The sequence below is a fragment of the Equus przewalskii genome, chromosome 3 (genome assembly GCF_037783145.1).
Source record: "Equus przewalskii isolate Varuska chromosome 3, EquPr2, whole genome shotgun sequence".
Taxonomy (NCBI): Eukaryota; Metazoa; Chordata; class Mammalia; order Perissodactyla; family Equidae; genus Equus; species Equus przewalskii.
Genome location: NC_091833.1, coordinates 72745373 through 72767658, shown reverse-complemented (window position 1 = coordinate 72767658; position 22286 = coordinate 72745373).

The following is a 22286-nucleotide window of genomic DNA, read 5'->3' as shown; positions in this document are numbered from 1 at the left end:
TCAAAAGTCTTGAAAGACTTTTGTTGCCTCCATTTTCTCGCTTCTCCCCAAAGGAATTTTTAACTCTTTCCACTTTAATTCTCATATATTAAAATTAATCTGGCAGTAGTCACCACTGACTTCTTTCTACTTTTATGTTAGTTGAAGTCTCTGCTACATCTGGCATTTTTAATATCTCTTCTATTACAAACTCTCCTTTCCTTTCTGGTTTTATGACACCAAATTCTGTCCTTTGTAAGTCTCCTTTTAATTCTTTGATTCCTGGTATGCTGATACTTAACCAAGCCACTGATTTGTTTTCCTTGCCATGTCCATAAATATTTGAATTCACTAATACACCTTTCTCAATCCCTCTTCTTTCTTCATTATAAAATTTCTCACTGTGAAATCTCATCTACTTCTGCATATTCAACTATCATAGCTATGCTTGAGTCTCTTCTTTCACGAAACACATAGCTATATTTAAACAGCCTACAAACTCTCAGCTGAATGATTCAGCAACATCTCCAATTCAACATATCCAAAAATAAATTTTCCATCTTTTCTTTTGGGGGCATCATGGTGTGGTGATTGATTAAGAGGTTGGTTCTGGAACTATACTCTGCCCATGCTGCTTCACCATCTACTAGCTTATTCCCACCTTGAGCAAGTTTTTAACTTCTCTGGGTCTCCGTTACTATATGTGCAAAGTGCAGGAAGAATAATACTAACTTCATAAAGTAGGCGTGACATTTCAATAAGTTAATACATATAAATTGCTCAGCACAGTACATGCTAAGTTCCTGATAAAAGAGAAGAATTTTAATTTTTATGATTCTTATTGTTAACTTCCCTTTCTCACTGAAGATTAATATCTGCCCATTTGCCCAAGCTGAGGCCTTGAAGTAATTCTACCAACTTCCTCACCACCCAGATGTTCAATTCCTTACTAAATACAACCTCTCGTGCTTTTAAAGATCTCTTATAAGGGCCGGCCTGGTGGCGCAGCAGTTAAGCGCACATGTTCCACTTTGGATTCCGGGTGCGGACATGGCACCGCTTGTCATGCGTGCTGTGGTAGGCATCCCAGATATAAAGTAGAGGAGGATGGGCATAGATGTTAGCTCAGGGCTAATCTTCCTCAAAAAAAAAAAAAAAAAAAAAAAACTCTTACAGCTGTCTTCTCTGCATCCTATTGTTAATGCCATAATTCCATCCCCTACTGGCAGAATATTTTTTAGAACTTCCTAATCATCTTCTCTGTCTCCATTCTCTCTTCTTCCATGAGTGTGATATTTCTTGAAACAGAGCTGATTCTGTTACTTCTTTCAAAACAGTTATCTACTGTTTGTTTTTCAAATAAATTCCAAACTTTATAGCATGTTATAAAGCTCACAATCTGATCCATTCCTAGCATCAGCCCATGTTGCCATGTCCTCGTCCTGTCCACTTAAACCATGCCCTTGTAAGTCTTATGTGCCTGAATATTTTGTCTAAAGTGCCTCGTCTACCTGGTAAAGTCATATTCATTCTTTAGGCCCAAGTCCAAATACACCTCCTCTCTATATAGCTCCCTGATTCTCTTGATCATTCGCCCTCTTCTTCAGAAAAGTTGCTTGCTTACACATATTTTTCACCCTATTACAGGGCATTTCACATTATATCATTGTTGTTTATTTTTCTATTTATTCTACTCTTAGATTTTGGTCTTCTTAAAGAACAGAAACCATGCCTTCTCCTGTATAATTTAGCAGCTAGTAGATTGTTTGGTATTATATTAGTTAGAGCTAGTTAATTATAACAAATAAACAGTCTCAAATTTAAGTAATGGCTCAAACACGATCCAAGTTTGTTTCTTGCTCACAAAGAATGTCCATGTCATCAGGGAAGCTCTGCTCCACACACTGATTTGGGGACATGGACTGATACAATGTCTGGAATCTTCAATTCACAGCTGTAAATGTTGATCATGGAAAAAGCATTCAGCTGATCGAAAGGGAAGAGCATGGAAAGCCTTAACAGAAAGATTTTTTGTTGTTGAAATTACAAATCACTTCCGCTCACCCCGTGTTGGCTAGAACTCAGCTACATGGCCATACCTAACCATAAAGGAGGCTGAGAAATGCAATCTGTCTGCCGAGGAATAAGAGAACAATAACCCTGGTGTGTAGCTGCTAGAATTCTTTGTCACAGACATATGGTAGGAACTAAAAAAAAACCAGTGAATTGAATGGTAAACTAAAAGTGCTTGGAATCAGAATTCCTTATGGAGCTTTTGAAAAAATACAAATGCCTGAGCCACTATCCTATACCTTCTAAATCTAAATATCCAGCTGTAGAGTTAAGCAACCTGTATTTTATAGTTGCACAGGTGATTCTGCTGTATAGGCAGGGTAATGATTCTATGAGTAGTAACTAAATAGACTACTGAACAGCCCTTCAACATACAGAAATGGAAATAGTCCTTACAGCACAGACTAAATTAGAAGATTTTTTAAAATAGGTTAAATTCTAAATAAAATACAATAATTGATCATTTTAAAAACTCAATAAAATGAATGTTAGACTCAAGACTTCAAAAGCTCCACATTGTTGTGTACATTTTCTCAAATTTTCTCCTGTAATAAATACATACTAAACATGATCAACTGAAGTATAAGTTCTCTAAGAGGACTTTTTCTTTTTTTTAATTTTCTTTTCTCCTCTAAGAACGCCTCCAACAATAATTAGTATTTACTTGGGATCAATAAATATCAAAGGATTAAGTTCTATCATTTGCTCTTTGCTTTGCAATAGGTTTGAGTAGAGGACTACACTTGAATTAGTGAATGACTTCAGAAAAGGATAAGTGGCTTTACTTTACTAATAAGAATATCTCCTTGGTTATATTATCTATGTGCAGATCAAGTTTCATATTTGTTTTAGCTTTACTCTTGTGTTCCTCAATCACTTTGGGGCCACCTCATTGGTTTACACCCTGTAATCAATTTATCCTTTCATTACCCAAAGTGAAGATATTTATTCACAAGTAACAATAATTAGTTAAGTCATACAGAACACTACACTTGCCTATTCTGTGTTCACAGAGTTCTCTGGCTTTCTGGCAGTTAACTGGAATAAATATAAAATCTGGACAGGCATGAACACACAAAAATACAATAGTTTTTAAATCATAACTAATTAAGCATAAGCTAAGCCTATATGTGCAATTTGAATAATTTTGTTCACTATGCTGAAAACCATGAATCAGTAACTGGTTTATTTACAATAGCAAAAGTGAGGTGTCCAAGTTTTCAAAATGAATATTATATTTTTTATCATTATGAGCTTATTTGTAAGCCTCCAACAGCATTTCTTGACATGGGAACATTTTACTCGAATCTATACTACTATTTGGATTGGTCCCAAACTTTCATAAAGATGGGTAGGTCAGGTCCTTTGTGAAAATGCTGTTAAGATATACTTGTTTCATAGAGATGTGGTATTGATTTGTCATTGAAGCTTGAAGGCTTACATGGCAATGGATTTCTACTTTTTGTCTAGATGGTACTAAAAGCTGTGGCCACGGAGGCACTTTTTGTAAAAGGCTAGATGTTAACAATAATGAAAAGGGTAAAGGAAATTGTAAAAAGATTACTGTAATAAAAGGGAAGAGAATCACATTATTGTATATCTATGTATCAAGCTTCAGGATGGTATTTTGTTTTGTTTTTTTAAAAACTGTCAGAGTTCTAATGAAATGAACCAAAAATAATATCTCAAGAGACCAAATAACACTGTTGAAACATTGGGAAGTAGAAAGACTTGAGTTGGTTTCCTCATTGAAGGATCCAGCCTTTAACTTTGCAGTTCCAGAAAGTCAAGTGTTGGACCAAAGAATTGAGCGGCTTCACAGAAATTACTCATGAAAAACAAGTGCAAATGGCAGCTAAGTGAATAAAAGAATCAAACGGTATTTTTTCTTTCACCTTGTGGCTACAGGTGCAAGAATACTATAACAAGGCCATTAGGGGATTAAAAAATTACTGTCGAGAATACTATATGCTATGTATGTATACAATATTCTTTCATACATTATTGGTGCAACTACTTATAAAAACTGTCAGTGTCTGCTAAAACTGACCATACATATACTCAATCAGCCAACGTTCCAACTTTAGCTATTATCCAACAAAAATATGTGGATATGATCAACAACAATGACAAAATGTACAAGAATGTTCAGAGCAGCTCTACATATAAGAGTAGAAAATTGAAAACAATCCAAATTTCCATCAACACTGGAACTGATAAATTGTGGTACATTCATAAAATGGAATATTAAACAGCCATCACATGAACAATTTACTATATGAAATATCATGATTAAATTCATAAAGTTACAGTGAATGAGAGAACTGAGACATAAGAAAGGACATATTGTACGATTCCATTATGCAAGTTTAACCATAGGCAAAATTCATGCATAGTATTAGACGTGAGGATAGAGATTTCCTTGAGAAGATGAGGGGGCTTTAGGGAGCTGATAATGTTTAAGTTCTTGATTGAGATTCTGAATATACATACAAACAGTGAAACATACAGTGAAAGTTTTCACCTTGTATTTATTGAGCTACACACTTATGATTTATAGACTTCTGTGTGTACCTCAATAAAATGCTTTGAAACCGTTAATAACTTGAAGTAGGAAGGAATACAGATGAAACAGAATTGGCCATGAGTTGGTAACTGTTGAAGAGGATGATCAGTACATGGCAGTTCATCACGTCATGTTCCCTTGTTTTATATATGTATGAAATTTTCATAATTAAACAATTAAATTTCGGGGGCCAGCCCCGTGGCCAAGTGGTTGAGTTCACATGCTCCACTGCAGCGGCCCAGGGTTTCGCTGGTTTGGATCCTGGGTGTGGACATGGCACTGCTCATCAAGCCATGCTGAAGTGGCGTCCCACATGCCACAACTAGAAGGACCCACAACTGAAATATACAACTATGTACTGGGGAGCTGTGGGAGAAAAAGGAAATATAAAATCTTTAAAAAACAATTAAATTTCTAGAAAAAACATAATAATCATTGTGAACTTGTGATAGGCATTTATCTAAGTTATGTACATATGAAAAAGCACAATCCACAAAAAAAGTTAGACTTCATAAAATTAAAAACTTCTGCTTTTCAAAAGATTCTGCCAAGAGAATGAAAAGACAAGGCATCACTAGGAGAAAATATTTCATAGCACATGTTTGATAAAGGACTGTTATCCAGAATGTATAAACAGTTCTCAAAACTCAATGATAGGATTATACACGATGCAACTTAAGAAAAGGGCAAAAGACTTGAATATTTCAATTTCAGCAAAGATGACATAGGGTGGTCAAAGAAGCTAATGAAAAGGTGTTCACCACATGAAGACATTGAGAAATACAAAGTAAAACCACAATGTGATGCCACCACACATCTATTTGAATAGCTAAAATTAAAAATATTGACCATACCAAATGTTGGTGAGGATGTGGACAACTGGAACTCTCCTACATTGTTGGTGAGAATATAAAATGTGACCACCTCTTAGGAAAACATTTTGGGAGCATGCTAAAAAGTTAAATATATCCTACCTTTGACTCAGTATTTTCACTCCTAGGCATTTAACCAAGAAAAAAGAAAGCATATGAGCATGCAAAGACATTTACAAAATCTTCATAATGGCTTTATTTGTAATAGTCAAAAACTAGGAACAACACAAAACTTGGTTTTCTATGCTACTTCTCAACAATATACGCCTCCTCAATGCCCAAAATATTCAAATCCATTTTTATGGACTACCTGAAAATAAAATGAGGCTAATTCTTATTTCAATGGTTCAAACCATTCTGTTTATGCTTTCCCTCCTGTCAGCTTTTTTTCTTTTAAACAAGGGCTGCAAACTGGAGAGTCTACAATTTGATTGGGATTTGAATCTTCCAGTATGCTTCAGCCACCATTAAGTTTTTTTTTTTGTTTTTTTCTTTGAGGAAGATTAGCCCTGAGCTAACTGCTGCCAATCCTCCTCTTTGCACTGAGGAAGACTGGCCCTGAGCTAACATCCATGCCCATCTTCCTCTACTTATACGTAGGATGCCTACCACAGCATGGCATGACAAGCATTGCCATGTCCACACCCGGGATCCGAACTGGTGAACCCCGGGCTGCTGGAGCGGAATGTGCTCACTTAACCACTGAGCCACCAGGCCAGCCCTTAAGTTATTATTATACAGGCATCTTCATTTCCTCTCATAAACCTTACTTATATGTAGATTGTCCATAATTTTATTCTCAGACCGTGACCTTATCTTCAAGTTTTGAGAAATAGCACATTATGCCCTTACGCATAATGTCAAAATATTTGTAATTTAAACTTCACAAACTCTGAAGTAGTTGTCATAACAAACTTTTGCTGACAAGGCACTCACATTCAAAGAGTTAAAGTAATTTCCCTAAAATTACACACATGTAGAGCAGTTAAGCAAGAACACAAACCCAGATGTGACTTTTCATCGTATTCCACCATCTTTACCGATGAATGTTACGGCACTTCTAAAATGCTATAATTTTTAAATTTATTCCTCCTTTATATCATTCTCTTTCAGAATAAAAATTCTTTTAAAACAATTCCAATCCAAGGGCACTTAATATATACTGCTACATAAATTGTCTCAGTGAGAAATTCAGTCATTGACAAAGGTGGTATGTTATAAGAGGGAAATATTGAGATTTTCAAATCAGACATACACAAGTTCACATCTAGATTCAGCCAACAACAATGTGAGTTTAGAAAAGTTATTTCAACCCCCTCGATTTCTATTTCCTCAATCTGTAAAACTGAGAAATGATACTCCCTGTGCTGACCACTGTGAAGTGTCAAGGTAAGGTATACACAGTGTGTAGCATGAGAGTGTTCAATAAATGGGCACTCTAAAAAACAGGATTGATGAGTAAAGACACTACTCCAAATGGCAGCCATTAGACATTGCTACCGCTTCACAAAAATTATTTACATTTCTGAAGACACATTTCTGAAAATACATTACAAAAACACTTGAAGAGAATGAAAAACCTAAGTTGTGTGTGGGTGTCTGTGTATATAAAAAAAAAATACTTAATCTTTACAGTAAACCACAAGCATGTTTTCCAAAGAAATATTGGGAGATTTAAAAGACTCACAGATGTGAATCACCATGCTTGATTTACTCTCCATTTTTTGTAGGTAGGAGGTAAAAAAAGGTAGGATATATGAAGATTGTCTTTCTATAACCTCTTTACCAGATATAACTGCTTTGTGTGGCTTTGAGCAATTTATAGCCAAGTTTCCACCTATTATAATAGGAGACAATAGGACTAGATACTCTCTAAGTCATATTAAAACCCAAAAATTCTGTCCTGACTATATTACTCTTCCCAATTAAATAATATAAAATTAGCACAACTTTGACTATTAATTTCATCCCACAAAATTAGCACTCCGTAGGATGATAAATTAAACTATGCCAACCACATTTGCAAGCCTCCTACTGTAAAAATGTAGTGAATCACATTGGCTGGCTCTTCAGGTTAATCGTTACAAGATCAATACTTGCTGGGCGATTCCGAGTTTTGTTCTTAATTTCACAGTGCACAAGCTCAAAATTATTGATTCAGCCAAAAGAAAACAAGTCCCCTGGATTAGATGTTCCCTATAAAATTTAAACTCTGTAAAGATTCTCTCTTTTCTGCAGCAGCAATTTATCTCTATAGGAGCATTGCCAGTGGCATGCAATCAACCTTGAGTAAAATAAACCTTCCCTGGACTGCATATCCTCCTATAATCACTCCCCCATTTCCCTCCTCATTGGTCCTAGTATCACTTCTCTGTGTTTATGTTATTAGCTACTCAGTAATATTTGATGCTGCTGGCTATCCTTTCTTTCTTGTAATTATTTTTCCTCCAGTCATCCAGGATGTCTCTTTACTACTTCTCCTCCTTCTTTACTGGCTACTCCTTCTCAAGCTCCCATGTTGGATTTGCTTTATTTCTCACTGTTCATGGATATGATCCAGAACCCATTCTTTTTTTCCAAATTTCCGTGACAATCTCATTTACCTCATAGCTTTAAATGCATTGAAGTGCCATTGACCTCCAAATGTACACATTCTTGAAGTCTTACCTGAGCTGCAGACTCATATACTCAGCTGTGTATGGGATATATCCATTTGGGGTTCTAATAGACGTCTCAAAATTATCACGTGTAAGGAAGAACTGTTTTCCCCCCTCCTTCAATATCAGTCTCCAGCAATTCTGATGAACTTAACCTCTCATCATATTTGTGGTTCTCACCCAAGGCATCCAAGGCATCATCTTTCATGCCTTTCTTTCAGATTATTGCAATACCGTTCTATTCTCTCTGCTTTCACTCTTGTTCCCTTTCAATTCATTTTCCACAGAGCAACCGGAAGGACTTTTTTCAAAATATAAAGCAAATCATATTGTTCCTCTGAGTAAATCGACCAAGATTTTCCCCTTACACTTAGAATAGAATATATATACATACAATAGACCTCAATATCCATCCCCTCCCGACTTCTGACCACATTGACTACTGCTCTTTCCCTTGCTCAGTACACTCTGATTATACTGACCTTCTTTCTGTTGTTTGAATATATCAATGTCATTCAACTCTTAGGGTTGAATGTTGAATATCTTATCCTAGGATATTTGAATGGCTGACTCCTCAAAATTCAGGAATGAGCTTAAATGTTACCTCCTCAGGGAGGCCTTTCCTGTCTACTTAATCTCTAGCATGTCATCCTGTTGTATATTCAACATATAGCATTGATTATTTTGTATTCATCTATTTTTTTATTGCCTGCCTTTCCCCCACTAAATATAATCTTTAGACATTACTTTGTCCACCTTACTCAATTTTTTATACCTAATGCTTAAAACAGTGTTCGCTTCATAGGCAACTCTCAATACACGCGGAAGAAACAAAGTGTAAATACACGTAGATGTAACTATTCACAATAGGCATGAAAATGGTATCAGATATTTGACCAGGACTTGGACAGTCTCTTCAGGAAATTAATAAAATGGCAGCTTGACTTAGGCTAAGAGGAGATTTATGTAATCTGCTAATAACCAGAAATCAATAGTTTTTAGTACCCATAATCAGCATAGAAGTGATGAAATTTTTGTCTTCAGAAGCTGTATATAGTTTCTGACCAGTATGCCTTTACCACACAAAAGAGATTCCAAAATGTAGGCAGCCACTTAAAGCAATAGGCATTAGGGAAAAGCAGTGTCTGAAGGTCAGTAACTGCTGGCCTGTTAATGTTGGCACATAACTGTGACTTCTTAATTAAGTCTGTGGCTCTAACCTCATTTGAACAGGGAGAACTGAGTAAGACAAGTCAGTATACCCATTTCTACACAGATTACACTGATATACCCCATTTTGGAGAGCTCCAGGCACAGACCTGGACAATTCTATTAGTTTAGAAGTCATTATATGTTAACACAAGGCAAATCCTGGGGTTTGAGATTAGGCTACATTTCCTACGTCAATTCTTCTGTTGTTTTTTGAAAAATCTAGGATTGACTATAATAATTTATACCATTGAAGGTATATTTTTCAGGATTATTGATATTGTAGAACACTATTTCCTTAGGAATTTTCTAAAGAGTTACCATGGTTAACCTTAGGTGTTAGAAATCATATATGAACAACTCTGAGTGTCTTTAATAAGCACAGAAAAACCCTTTCCAAGCCAAGTAATCCATAGCCACACTGGGCAAAAGAAAACATGGGCAGGAAAAGGTCAGTCTTTAGTGACCTGAATCTCCAAGTACTTGCTTGAGTGGCAGTCATCAGACAGAGGCTACGTCTCTTGAGGGTTCAGGGACATTTGCATGTTTACAGATATTCATCCCTGTGGATGGCTCACTGTTCGACCACCATTTCATTAAGTGTAATAGGGCATGGATCCATCTTTTATTTTCACAGCAAAATTCTCTTTCTTTCCTTATTCTGTTCCTCCCAGCAAAAAAGAAACTGCTAATGACAAAATTCTTTAACAGATCTAACCTCATTTATCACTACATGTGTGCTCATTTGGTTTCTTTAATTATTCTCCATTTTGCTAATTGTGATTATTCAGAGTACCACAATTTGTCATATTCCTCTATCTCTTAAAAGACTCATTTACAGTTCTCGTTCTTTCCCGGATTCTTGTTAACATTTTTAATTGCAGCTGCTTTAGAGGACCTTCCATACTTTCCTCTTCTTCTCAAAGGGTAGCAGTATTTATCTTTAATGTCCCTAACCATTTTTTTACTAATTTATGCTATTCCATGTTGCTTTTGTAAGTATATTTTCTTAATCTAGACCTTTCTACAAAGGAAATTTGAGTCTGTCATTGACTTTCTGTTAAGAAATGCCACCTTGTAAGGAAGTAAAAGCAGATAACTTGAATGTGTTATTTAATAACTAATAAAATGCCCTGGACTCAATTCAATTAGTTGAATTAAATATAAGCCCCAAATAAATAAATAACAACTAAGTTCTGCAAAAGAAACATATTTTTGCAGAACTTGGCATGCAATGTCTCTAACTTATCATTTCTTGGCTTTCACTAATATCTATATTCAAGAAATACATATTGTTCACCCATGAGATTTAGGATGCTATTTTATGTGGTGATAAGAACCAATGATGACTTCCTATATTCAATATGTGGCATCTTACAGATATGATAAGATATATAGAGTAATACAGGAGGATGTACTATGCTTTGCGAAGTCAACAGAATATGTTTCTTCTAACTAGCAAAATCATGGAAGACTTTTAGGAAGAGATGATATTTGAGTTAGAACTTAAATATAATTTGGAATATTTGATATAGTGACTAAATCTTGTACTTCAATAAAGCTCAGGAGCAGAAAAATATGGGCTGTGTTTTAAGGATACTAATACAGAAGGAATAGAGAAAAAGGTCCAGAGGGAGTGGTAAAAAATCAAGCTTAAGTTTAAGTTGTGCTTTGATCACAGAAAAACCGAGATGAAAATTTAGTTCTAATATGCGGTAGAAAAGCATTCAACAATTTAAGCTTAAGAGAAATGTGGTTGCCTATATGATAGGAGAACTAATCTTATAATGGAAGACATGCAAGTTTTAAGACTACGAGAATAGACTAAGTCAAGCTTCAGCTAAGGTGGCAGGAGAAGAAATGGAAGCAAGCTTGATTTAATGCTAACTTTTGGAGATAGAATGAATATATTACTAACTAATTAAATAATAACAAGGCATAAACCAAACCAAGCCCAGGATTCTGCACCCAGGTAACTAACAACAGTAAAAACAATAATATCAAACACTTACTGAGAGGTTGCTAAATTTTAAGTGCCCCAAATGTATTCATTTATTTAATCCACAGACCATTCCTATGAAGCTAGGTAATCAGTATGCCATTAACAGACATTAGAAAGTTTCACAGGGGAATAGATTTGGAGTGAAGGATAATGAGTTCTGTTTGAATTTTGTGGTTTTAGATACAGTTATAGTCAAGACAGGGTAAGCTATGCTGCGGAAAGTTATCTCCCATATCTAAGAAATTGAACACAACGAAGGGTTATTTTTCACAGTCGTTAAATATCCCACACAGATTGTCTAGGCACTCTGCCCATACAGTCCCAACCTGATAAAGCTTCTGCCCTCTTTTAGCTGACGTTTGAAACACGGGACTTCTGAAGACGCCACAGAGGCAGAAAATAGGAATGGAGTAGGCATATGCTCCTTACTGAGTCAGTTCAGACGGTTCTTTGTACAGAACCAATCGCTTGGTTTCAACATAATTGCAAGGAGGCTAGGCTATGTAGGGGAGCACTTAGACTGCTTGATGAGCATTACTGACTCTGCCACGGGTACTACCTACTCGTTTAAAAGACATAGTTGTGTAACAGAAATGGGCTCCAGAACTAAGTCTAGAGTACCAAACTCACTTTTCCAACTATGTGCTAAATTACGTGTAGGTCCTAGATCCCACCATTTTCTTAATCATACTTTTGTCTCCCACCATGTGATTCCATTTCCTCAAAATTCCTTCCTATCCTTGTCCACATAGTTAATCCCCATTCATTCTTCAAAATACAGTTCAATATATACAAGAAACAGTTGTGGTAATTGGTTATCTATACCAAAAGGGAAACACTCATCTCAAATAAAAATATATTCTGGGTAAAATAAAGAGTAAACATCAATTTAAAAAGATATTAAACACTAAAAGAAAACATAAGTGAATATTTTGAGTATAGGTATAGGAAGAGTTGCAAAAAAAGATCAATTGACCTAATGGCATAAATATAAAATTTCTAGACATAAAATATATTAAAAGATTAGAACAAACAAGGAAAAACACTTGCAAAAGGTAAATATTAAAAATATTTCACATCCCCAAAGGAAAAATTACAAAGAACAAGCCAATTTATAAAATAAGTAGAAATAATCGCAAGAAATCTTTAAAAGTGAAAAATTATGAATTATTACAGAAATTTTAAAATGCACATCACAATGAGGTTTACTTTTACACTCTAAAATTGGCACTTGGAATTCTTAACATAAGTAATAAAAACTTAGAGACTTTTTATGAGTATCATTACTAGAGAAGATTTCTGGAAAGTATTTACTAAGTTCACTAATTCATTTCACAAATATTTGTACACCTACTCTGCACCTGACACAGTTGTAGGCATTTGAGATCCATTATTAAAAATAATAAAGAGAAGGAGAATAAAAAAGAAAGATCTCTGCCTTCATGAATTTTACACTGTAGTTGATGTCTTAGTTTGGTCTTCCTCAGAGGCAGATCCCGAGTAAGGTATTTGAGTGCAAATAACTTAGGAGTAGATAATTTGAAAGGTATGGTAGTAGGCAACTGAATTAGGAATAGAAAGGCCACCAATCAATGACGAATTTTTACATCAATTATCATGGTGGGAGATTGCCACTTCATCTGGTGCAGAAACTCTGGGACAGAGTGCAAAATACAGCTTTGAGAACTATCCACAAGAGGACTGAGAGAGCTGGCATATTTATGGACTAACATGTGAGCTGGTTGAGAGCTGCTTCTGAGGTGTTAATTTCTCCACACATTCAGTCTGCCACACACAGAACAGCCTTCTACAGATCCAGAGGGAAGCCGTAAAGCTGAGAGATGCAGAAACTGGCCCTTGGGTATGAGCACAAATACACTTAAAGGTCTGCCAGACATAGGTAGGGCACTGACAAGAATGCTGTAGTAAGAAAGACAAAAAAGAACAAACATTATTAAAAAGTAAGTTACCAGTACATTAGAAGGTGTCAAACGTTATTGGCAAAAAGAAAAGAAGTAGAATAAGTTAAGAGGGATTGGTATTTCTAGGCAGAGGAAAGGCCAGATTCCGGTATTAAATAGGGTGATCAGAGTAGACCCCAATGAGAGGATGAGATATATGCACAGACTTGAAGGAGGAGAATCAACCAAACAGATATCTGTGTAAGATTATTACAGGCAGAAAGGACATCTGAACAAAGGACTCATTGGATTTTGCCTGGAAAGTTTGAGGAACAATAATGAGGCTGATGTAACTGGAATGACGGCAACAGCGGGAAGACAGGGAATGCGTCGGCTAGGGAGAGATAGTGTGTGAATTGTGTAGGACCTTAAAGGACTTGTAAGGCCTTTTACTGTAATTGAAATGGGGATCCACAGAAAGGTTTTGAACAGAGGGAGCCATAAAATGTTTTCTATTACAAAAAGATTGCTCTAGCATTTTCATTTCTGCTCATGAGGAAGAAACTGGTGTCAGACTTACTCTCTTGGAACAAACAAATAAAACACTAGACAAAATAGATGAGGTAACTGTTTTTGTACATTGGAGAACAGACAGCTCAAGACTATGATCCATGAGAGAAAGGAAACTTACAAGCTCATATAAAAACACTTAGGAATAGATTTAATGAATGACAAGCACAACTTCTATACTAAAAACTACAAAACACTGTTAAGAGAAATTAAAGGAGGCCTAAATAGATGGAGAAATATATCATGTTCACAGATTACGTGACTTAATATTGTTCAGACATCAGGTTCCCCAAATTGAGCCATACAATTCAATATAGTCCCAGTCAAAAGCCCAATAAAAATTTTGGTAGCAATTCAGAAGTTAATTCAATGTTTATATAGAAATGAAAAGATCTACCATAAACAAAACTACTTTTTAAAAAAATTTTCCCAGCTTTATTGAGATATAATTGCCATATAACATTGTGCAAGTTTAAGGTGTACAACATGATAGTTTGATATATGTATGTACATATTGTGAAATGATTACCACAATAAGGGTAGTTAACACTGCCATCATCTCACATAGCTACAACATCTGTGTTGAGAACTTTTAAGATCTACTCTCTTAGCAACTTTCAGTAGCACCATGCTGTTTATTACATCCCCAGACATTATTCATCTTGTAACTTGAAAACCTTTTTTAAAAAAGAATATATTTAGAGGACTTTCACTGCCTTATTTCGAGAATTTCTAAAAAGGTACTGTAATCACACAGTGAAGTATTGGTGTAAGGAGAGAAAAATAATTCGATAGACCCAAACAGAGAGTTCAGAAATAGAACTCGCAGAAATGTGATTTTCATCAGAGATGCATACAATTCAGTGGGGAAAGGGAAATCAACAAATGACACTGGAACAATTGGATAAACATATAAAATAAGATAAACTGCAAGAGCTACCTCACACAACATATAAAAATTAATTTGAAATTGATCACAGACCTAACCAGGAAAACTAAAAATATAAACTTCTTGGGGAACCCATATGAGAATATCTTCATGACCTTGGAGTAGGCAAAGATTTCCTTGAGAGGACACTAAAAATTATAATCATAAAAAAAATGATAAATTAGGCTTCATCAAAATTAAACACTCAAATTTCAGTTGTATATAGTATAAAGTATAAAGAATGATACTATTTTGGAAAACTAGCTATTTTTTTGCCTACACTATGCCCCAATAATTCTACTCTTAGCTATTTACTCAAGAGAAATGAAGACATCTGTACACAGAACGAGTGTGCAAAAATGTTTATAGTTGCTTTATTCATAACAGTCACAACCTGGTAACTACCCAAATGTCCAACAAGTAAATGGAAAATATATGGTGGTATATGTATACATTATAATACTACTGAGCAATTTACAAAATGGACTATTGATTAAGTTAACAACATGGAAGAATCTCTGAAATAATTATGTTAAACACAAAAAAAAAACAATGAACTATCATTGTGACTTAACAATATATGCAATAAGAAGTCAGAAATGTTGGTGGCCTAAATTCTCCTTCATTACAGCTCTACACAAGAGAGGCAGAAGAGGGCTATAAAGTATTTTATACTGTTCTTTCAGATCGGATTATTCACAACGCAATGTTTCTCATCTCTGTATTTATGATGGCATGGAAAGTACTGAAACCGCCTAAGAAAAGGGGAGAAGTTATACATAGTTTAGGTGCTTTCTCTCAGTATGACAATACTTGCCAGGCTTGTGCAGTGTCTAAAACCAAGTCTGCCTCCTGAATGTCATTTAGGGGATGACCCAACAGATACCTGTGTTGTTCTGCCGTTCTGGGTGAAAACATAGAGGGTGTGAGAGACAAAGGTAGAGAAGGGCAGGACGGAGGAGAGCTGAGAAAGAATCCGAAATAAGTGTCACGTTGGAACTTTTGGACTTCTTTGCTGAGGTATATGCTATTATTAACTCATTTCATCACAATTTTTGTTTGGGTTGGCGTTTTATTTTTTCTGTAGAAGGTAAAGGAAGATGAAATCTGTTTGGCTCATGAGGCTGTGATTCTTTGGCATAGTTCTTATCATAAAACTGAATTCCAGATGGACAATGTGACATTTCTATAAAAAGAAATGGCTGCTGAAGTCGGAAATAAAAGTCTCTAGAAAAATCTTTATTGTGCTCAGATCTTTCATCCCATATATCCATGCTTAAACGGGGCAGCTCTGTCAGAAATTAAACCTTCCTTCATATTCATTGTCTTCCACTTGTTCAAACAAAGACCTAAATTGGATGGAGCCATATTTGATGTAAATGATTCTAAATTCCGGAGACAAAAGTTAGTAAACAATATATGGTGGATCTTCCCTAAGGATCCAAACTGAACATATTCCTCACTAAGCTCAAGAATTCTTCTTTTCTGCCCAGTTTTAATAAGGCTGGATAGGAGTTGGAAGGGACATGGAGACCAATTCAGGTGTACTCTGTAGCTCTTCTTTCTGAAATCAAAAGTCTCCAACTGAGGATCTCGATTACTTTTTTTTTAATTGAGGTAACATTGCTATATAATATTATATCAATTTCAGGTGTACATCATTATATTTCTATTCCTGTGTAGACTACATCATATTCACCACCCAAAGACTAATTGCTGCAACTTTGGTCCGTCCACCATTCCCTGTATCTCCCCATTACAAGCCTATATTATGAATACCTCCAGGGGAGGCCCACATATTCCTGAAAATTTAGGCGAATATGACTCAGCTCTCTAAAGCTTTAAATTCTTAAGGGAAAAAAAAGTTCACATGGAAAGAAATAAGAATCTAATTCTGCAGCTGCCTATAAAATCTGGGAAAGTATGTTAAGTGGGTGTCCTTACAAGGAGTTAGATGGAAACACAAACTGTGAACACAACAGGGTTTTCTTCTGATTTCTGTGTAGTTGTGGCTGGTACTATTCTTAGGCCCATAGGTACGTACACAGGTGCTGCATCAAGGAGCAGGTGAACCAGAAGGGGTCCAGGGTTTACTGGAGTGTATCAGTAAGGATCATAGCTCCATAAACAGAACCTGGAAATTCCAGGGGCATATGGCTGTCAGTAGCCATGTTGTCATTGCTGAAGAAGCCAGAGGCAAGCTGTTCATCTTCTGGTGCTGCTGTCTCCATTGTCCATTGTTCATCATATTTTGGGAATTCAAGGCCATTGTCATTGGTGAACAACCTTCAAGGTGATTTACTGTTTTTCTGCTGATATTTGGACATTGGCTGCTGCGTATTATTGTCAAAATTACAGGTTTCTATATGTTCCCTTGTATTCTGATGTTCAAAATGAACTGAACCAGAAAGATGGAATAAGTGGGCAAAAAGTTTAGTGGGCTGTGTAAGGCAATTTTAACTCTATGGTAAGGGGCTATGAAAGTTCATCAAGATCATCTTGTCTTGAACAGAACTTAATCTAAAAAACTTCATTTCTCACCTAATAAAAGATTGTAAGGGGCCAGCCTGGTTGCGTAGTGATTAAGTTTGCGCGTGCACTCCGCTCTGGTTGCCCAGGGTTGGAAATTTTGCATCCCAGGCGTGGACCTGGGATCATTCATCAAGCCACACTCTGGTAGCATCCCACATAAAATAGGGAAAGATTGGCACAGATGTTAGCTCAGCAACAATCTTCCTCAGGGAAAAAAAAGACTGTAAGGAGTTTCAATAAACAGACATGCTTGTATCACCTTTTGTCAGTCTCAAAGCTCCTCCCCCAGCAAATATTGATTAAATTTCTTCCTGTCCCTCTCCTCCTGCCCATCCTTCCTCTCGTGAAAATGGGATGCAAGTGTTCATCATCATTCTTTCTCTCTCCCTCTGTCTCTCTCTCCCTCTTACACACACATAGGCAATCCTGCTCAAAAAGCTTGTAATATTTCTCTTGAATATTAGTACTATAATATTAGTAGCTCCAAAAACATTGTTCTAAAAAATACATATCTAGAGCCCAGCCCAGTGACATATTGGTTGAGTTTGCGCTCTCCGCTTCGGTGGCCTGAGGTTTACGGGTTTGGATCCCCAGTGGTGACCTACACACTGCTCATCAAGCCATGCTGTGGCAGTGTCCCAAATAAAAAACAGAGGAAGATTGGCACAGACGTTAGCTCAGGGCCAATCTTCCTCACCAAAAGAAAAATAAAAATCTTAGGAATGTCTATGTGAGCATATCTCAAGAATCTGTTTTCTTTATGAAAATACAGATTTTTGTCTCAGTTTTTGCATGTGCAACATCAAACTCCCAATGGCATTGTTCTGGTTTTCTTCAAAAGGTGGCGCAAATGCAATGCTATCATCCCTTCCATTAACTGCTGAATATTGTGCTAGGCTAAGACATACTGCACATGAGGGTGGGGATGGGAAATGGTGCCTAATCTTGGCCAGTGTGGATCCCATTACAGGGGATTAGGTTGACACTAATGGGGTTGATTCTGCAGCCTGTTCATCCTCTGTCTGCCAATAGTCAGAGTGAGCAGCCAGAAAACAGAATATCTGAGTGTTCATGCCAAGACAACTGCAACAACCCAGGCTTGCTGCTATCAGTGTCTCTCCAGAATGGAGGCCGAAGCTAACGTGAACAGGAGGATGGCAGCAGCAGGGTTTTCAGATTCACCTGGCACAAAGGGGCTGAGGATGTTAGGTGTCATGCTGTCTCATCAATGCCTCTTGTTTAGGAAGCATTGGTTCTCACCCAAGTATGTACCTTAGACCGTAAAGGTTGATTTGGGGAAAGACCCAGGATTGTCACAAATTCAATAAATAATGTTTTCTGTTATGCTTAAGAAGAAGTTTTCCTAATTTTGATGTGCTATAGAAAAAAATTGCATTCATCTTTTTTTCTGGAACAAAATCTGGCAAAGAGGTAGAATTTGTGCCCCAAATGGAAAGTTTCTATATATTTCCACATTGGCTTTTCTTGGCGTCAGTTGCTGAAGCCACAGCTGATACCCATGGCAGATACTAAGAGCCGATTCTCAGAAGCAGGAAGGAGGTAAAATTATGCCAAAAAGCAGCCTCTAAATGTTTAGTCCCCCAAACTCTCAGGATGTCACACAAGCATTTGACAGTCTACAGTCTTTGATCAATTTTCTAAGAGACAAAGAAGAGGCTTTTTCTCGCAATTGGAGAACCAAGGTAATAATGTCTTCATTGGACAAACGGCATTTTAGGTTCACATCCTTAGATGTCACTATATTGTTGTCCCACCTGCCCAACCTTGGTGAGAGAGTCAAAACTACCACACTGTCGTGTTAGCGTTTCTTCAAATAAGAACAAAATGTTAATAATATTAGAAACATTTTTAATGTTTTTTAAAATATTTGTTATGTGCCAATTACTTTCCAAAGTACTTCATATTCATTATTTTTGTATTTAATTTTGGATCTAAATATTTACATATTGTTTCAGTCATTTCCTGGAAACTGCTACAGAAATTCCTGAGCTCCCATTCAGTTCTTGGGATCAGTAATCATGACCATGACAAAACACTTTTTTCCCCATGATGTAGAGGGTATTATTCAGGGACAATTGAATAAGTAAGTGAGGGAAAGTCCCTGACTTCTAGAAACCGGCATTTCAAATAGGAATTCATGCTATACTAATGGGTCAAAATATATATGTCTACATGCATTTCAACAGGGAGAGATGCTAAATGAGACTGTATTTGTAATTCTTGCCTTTGAGGTGAGGAGGAATGAACCCAGTGAACAAAAAGTTAATAATGTGCCTAGTCCCTTTCTTACACAATTTAAATTCTTTTTTTTAAAAAAATTCACATACCCCTAAATAATTTTTTATTAATGTAGCAATTCCTAGTCTCAAAATATTTTTACTTAGATGATTTTTTATCTTTTTCAAAAAACACATCATGTAAGGAGGGCAAGAATTACTACTTTGCTGTTTTAGAAGAAGAAACAGTCAAATAGAAATTAAGCATACCTGTATAAGTTCAGAAACAGCCCACACCCCTGACTTCTTGTTAATACTGTAATCTCTTCCTCATGTTTTCTTCTGCACTGCACCCTTGTTACCATCTGCCACTCATTACTCTGCCTGGTCTGCAATGAAGAACCTGACAAGGCAATTCAGGAATGCATGAATGTGTGGCTACAATGAGATCACCATAAAGAAAGAGGATTTTTTTTTACCAAGAAGTTGAAATTTGTGACTTTGGGCTCAACATCAGAAGGCCACTTAAATTTTTCTTCCTGTAACTATAAGGGTTCTATTAGAAACTGAAATATAGCCTTGTCTGTGCCTTAGACATTTTAACTAGCCAATGCCAACGATTCAGACCTACTTTGTTAGTCAGAATCCAGTGAGGAGATAGAGGCCACACAAGTTAGGCTAACAGAGAATTTAATATAAATAATTGTTAACCAGGTATCAGAGAACTGAAAAGGAAAAAAGGGAATCTGAGGTATCATGAAGTAGTAACGGCAGGAAGCAGATGCTAACACAGGCCTGGAAGAACAAAAGGTCAAGGTTAGAATTATCAAAGTTGAGAATCTTGGAGAAGGAGCCCAGGGCAATTGGGACTTGCATCTCTGAGAAAAGGGCTCTGCTTGGATAATCTTGGAGCCTCAGAAACTCAGAGGAGGGTCCCTTAGGATTTGGGATTCAGAATTTGCAGGAGGATGTCTGTATTGATGCTGGGTCTAGGATTGCTAGAAAAACTGTAACCTGGAATGTGCTGCTTTGACTGTGGCGAATTGTTGCCATTAAGAAGTTTAGCATAGGAGATACTGACAGCTACAGAAAATCTCTTCTTCTGCCTCCAACCCTGTAGTCTCCCTGTGGCACCCCCCACTGGCAGAATATGACAGCAACCAGCTGGCAAAAGAAAACATGGTTTGCAGTGTCTTAGCCCCAGCTTCACAAAGAAGAGTATGAAAGGGTGGGTTTGAAGCTGAGAGACAATAGTTTAATAACTGTCACAGATGAAGAGAATGTAAGAAAATAATGAAGATTTTCTGACAGGATTTTTCCCAATTTTATAGAGTGAGGCTCAAATCTACAGCTGCATGTATAAGAGTACAAAATATTAATTAATGAATTTCAGTTGATTCTTAACCCTGCGTAATCTTTACACAGTACCCGTGAAGTACTGTTTTTAGAAAAATGCCGGGGCCAACTCTGAACAAATTAAATCAGAATTTCTAGAAGTGAGACCTAGATATTATTGCGCTTTTTTAACTTACGAGGTGATTTTCATGTTCAATCAAAGTTAAAAACAATCATTGATAAAACTAGATTAGAATAAGTATAAATTGGCAACAAAAATGAGAACTCAGAAATAAATAATTCAACCTCTAACAAAGAATTCAATTTTTACCCAAGTTGACCGTATTTCTTTTTAACGTAATTCCCTTTTATTAGATGACTGTTTGAGAAACAGATACTCTCATTCATCGAATTAAAAGTTAAGACAATATTTATGAAAGAAAGTTAGCTGTTTATTACAGGAAAATTAAATTTTTATGCTATTTAGTCTTGGGATTCTACTTCTCGGAATTCGTTCTACGAATATCCATCCATTTATTTACCAAATATTGAAAAACTACAAGGTGCTTGATGGTATTAGAAGAACCGGGAACATGGAAGGAGAAAACAAAGATAATGTCACTATTAATATGGAACTTTTATTCAAGAGAGCAAAGGCAGAAAATGCATAAATATACATAATTGGATAATATAGTACTTTAATGAAAATCAACTCAAATAATGGGTGCAGAGTGAAGTTACCTTAGATAAGATAGTCAGGTGTAGTCTCTGAGGAGCTGATAGAGTCAAATCTAAACACATTCGTCATAGTTGAAGAATAGGAAGAAGTTCAATGTGGCCGAATTCTACAAAGCAGAAGAGGCAGGAAAGAAAGTCCGAGTTATTCAGGGACCTGTTCAAGCGGACCCTCAAAGCCACCGCAAGGAGTTTGAACTTTAAGTCCAATGAGAAGTAACTTGGAGAGTTTTAGGAGGAAAGTGACATAACCTAATTTTGGTTTTAAAATGTCACTCTTGAATACTGTAGGGGGGGGGGTGGGGGGGAGAGTGTAAGTGTAGAATTAGGAGAACCAGCAAGAACAATGTTAGAGTTATCCAGGTGGGAGTCGAAAGCGGTTCAAACTAAAGTAGTAGTTGCAGAAGCGGAACAAGTGGATAAACATGGAACACATATTTGAAGTAAAGGATTGGATAATGAGTGAGTAAAAAGGAAAATACCTATGATTCGAGTAATTAGGTAGATGGTGTTACTGTTCACTGAGATGGGATACAGAGGCGGAAAAAAAAAAGGCTTGGTAGAAAAATTAAGAAATGTTTACTGTAGATATTATGTTTTGGAGCATATGCCAATATGAAGGCTGGATAAAAGAGTCTGTCAATGGAGAGAGCAGAATTACAAGTATATATTTGGCAGTCTTTAGGAGAT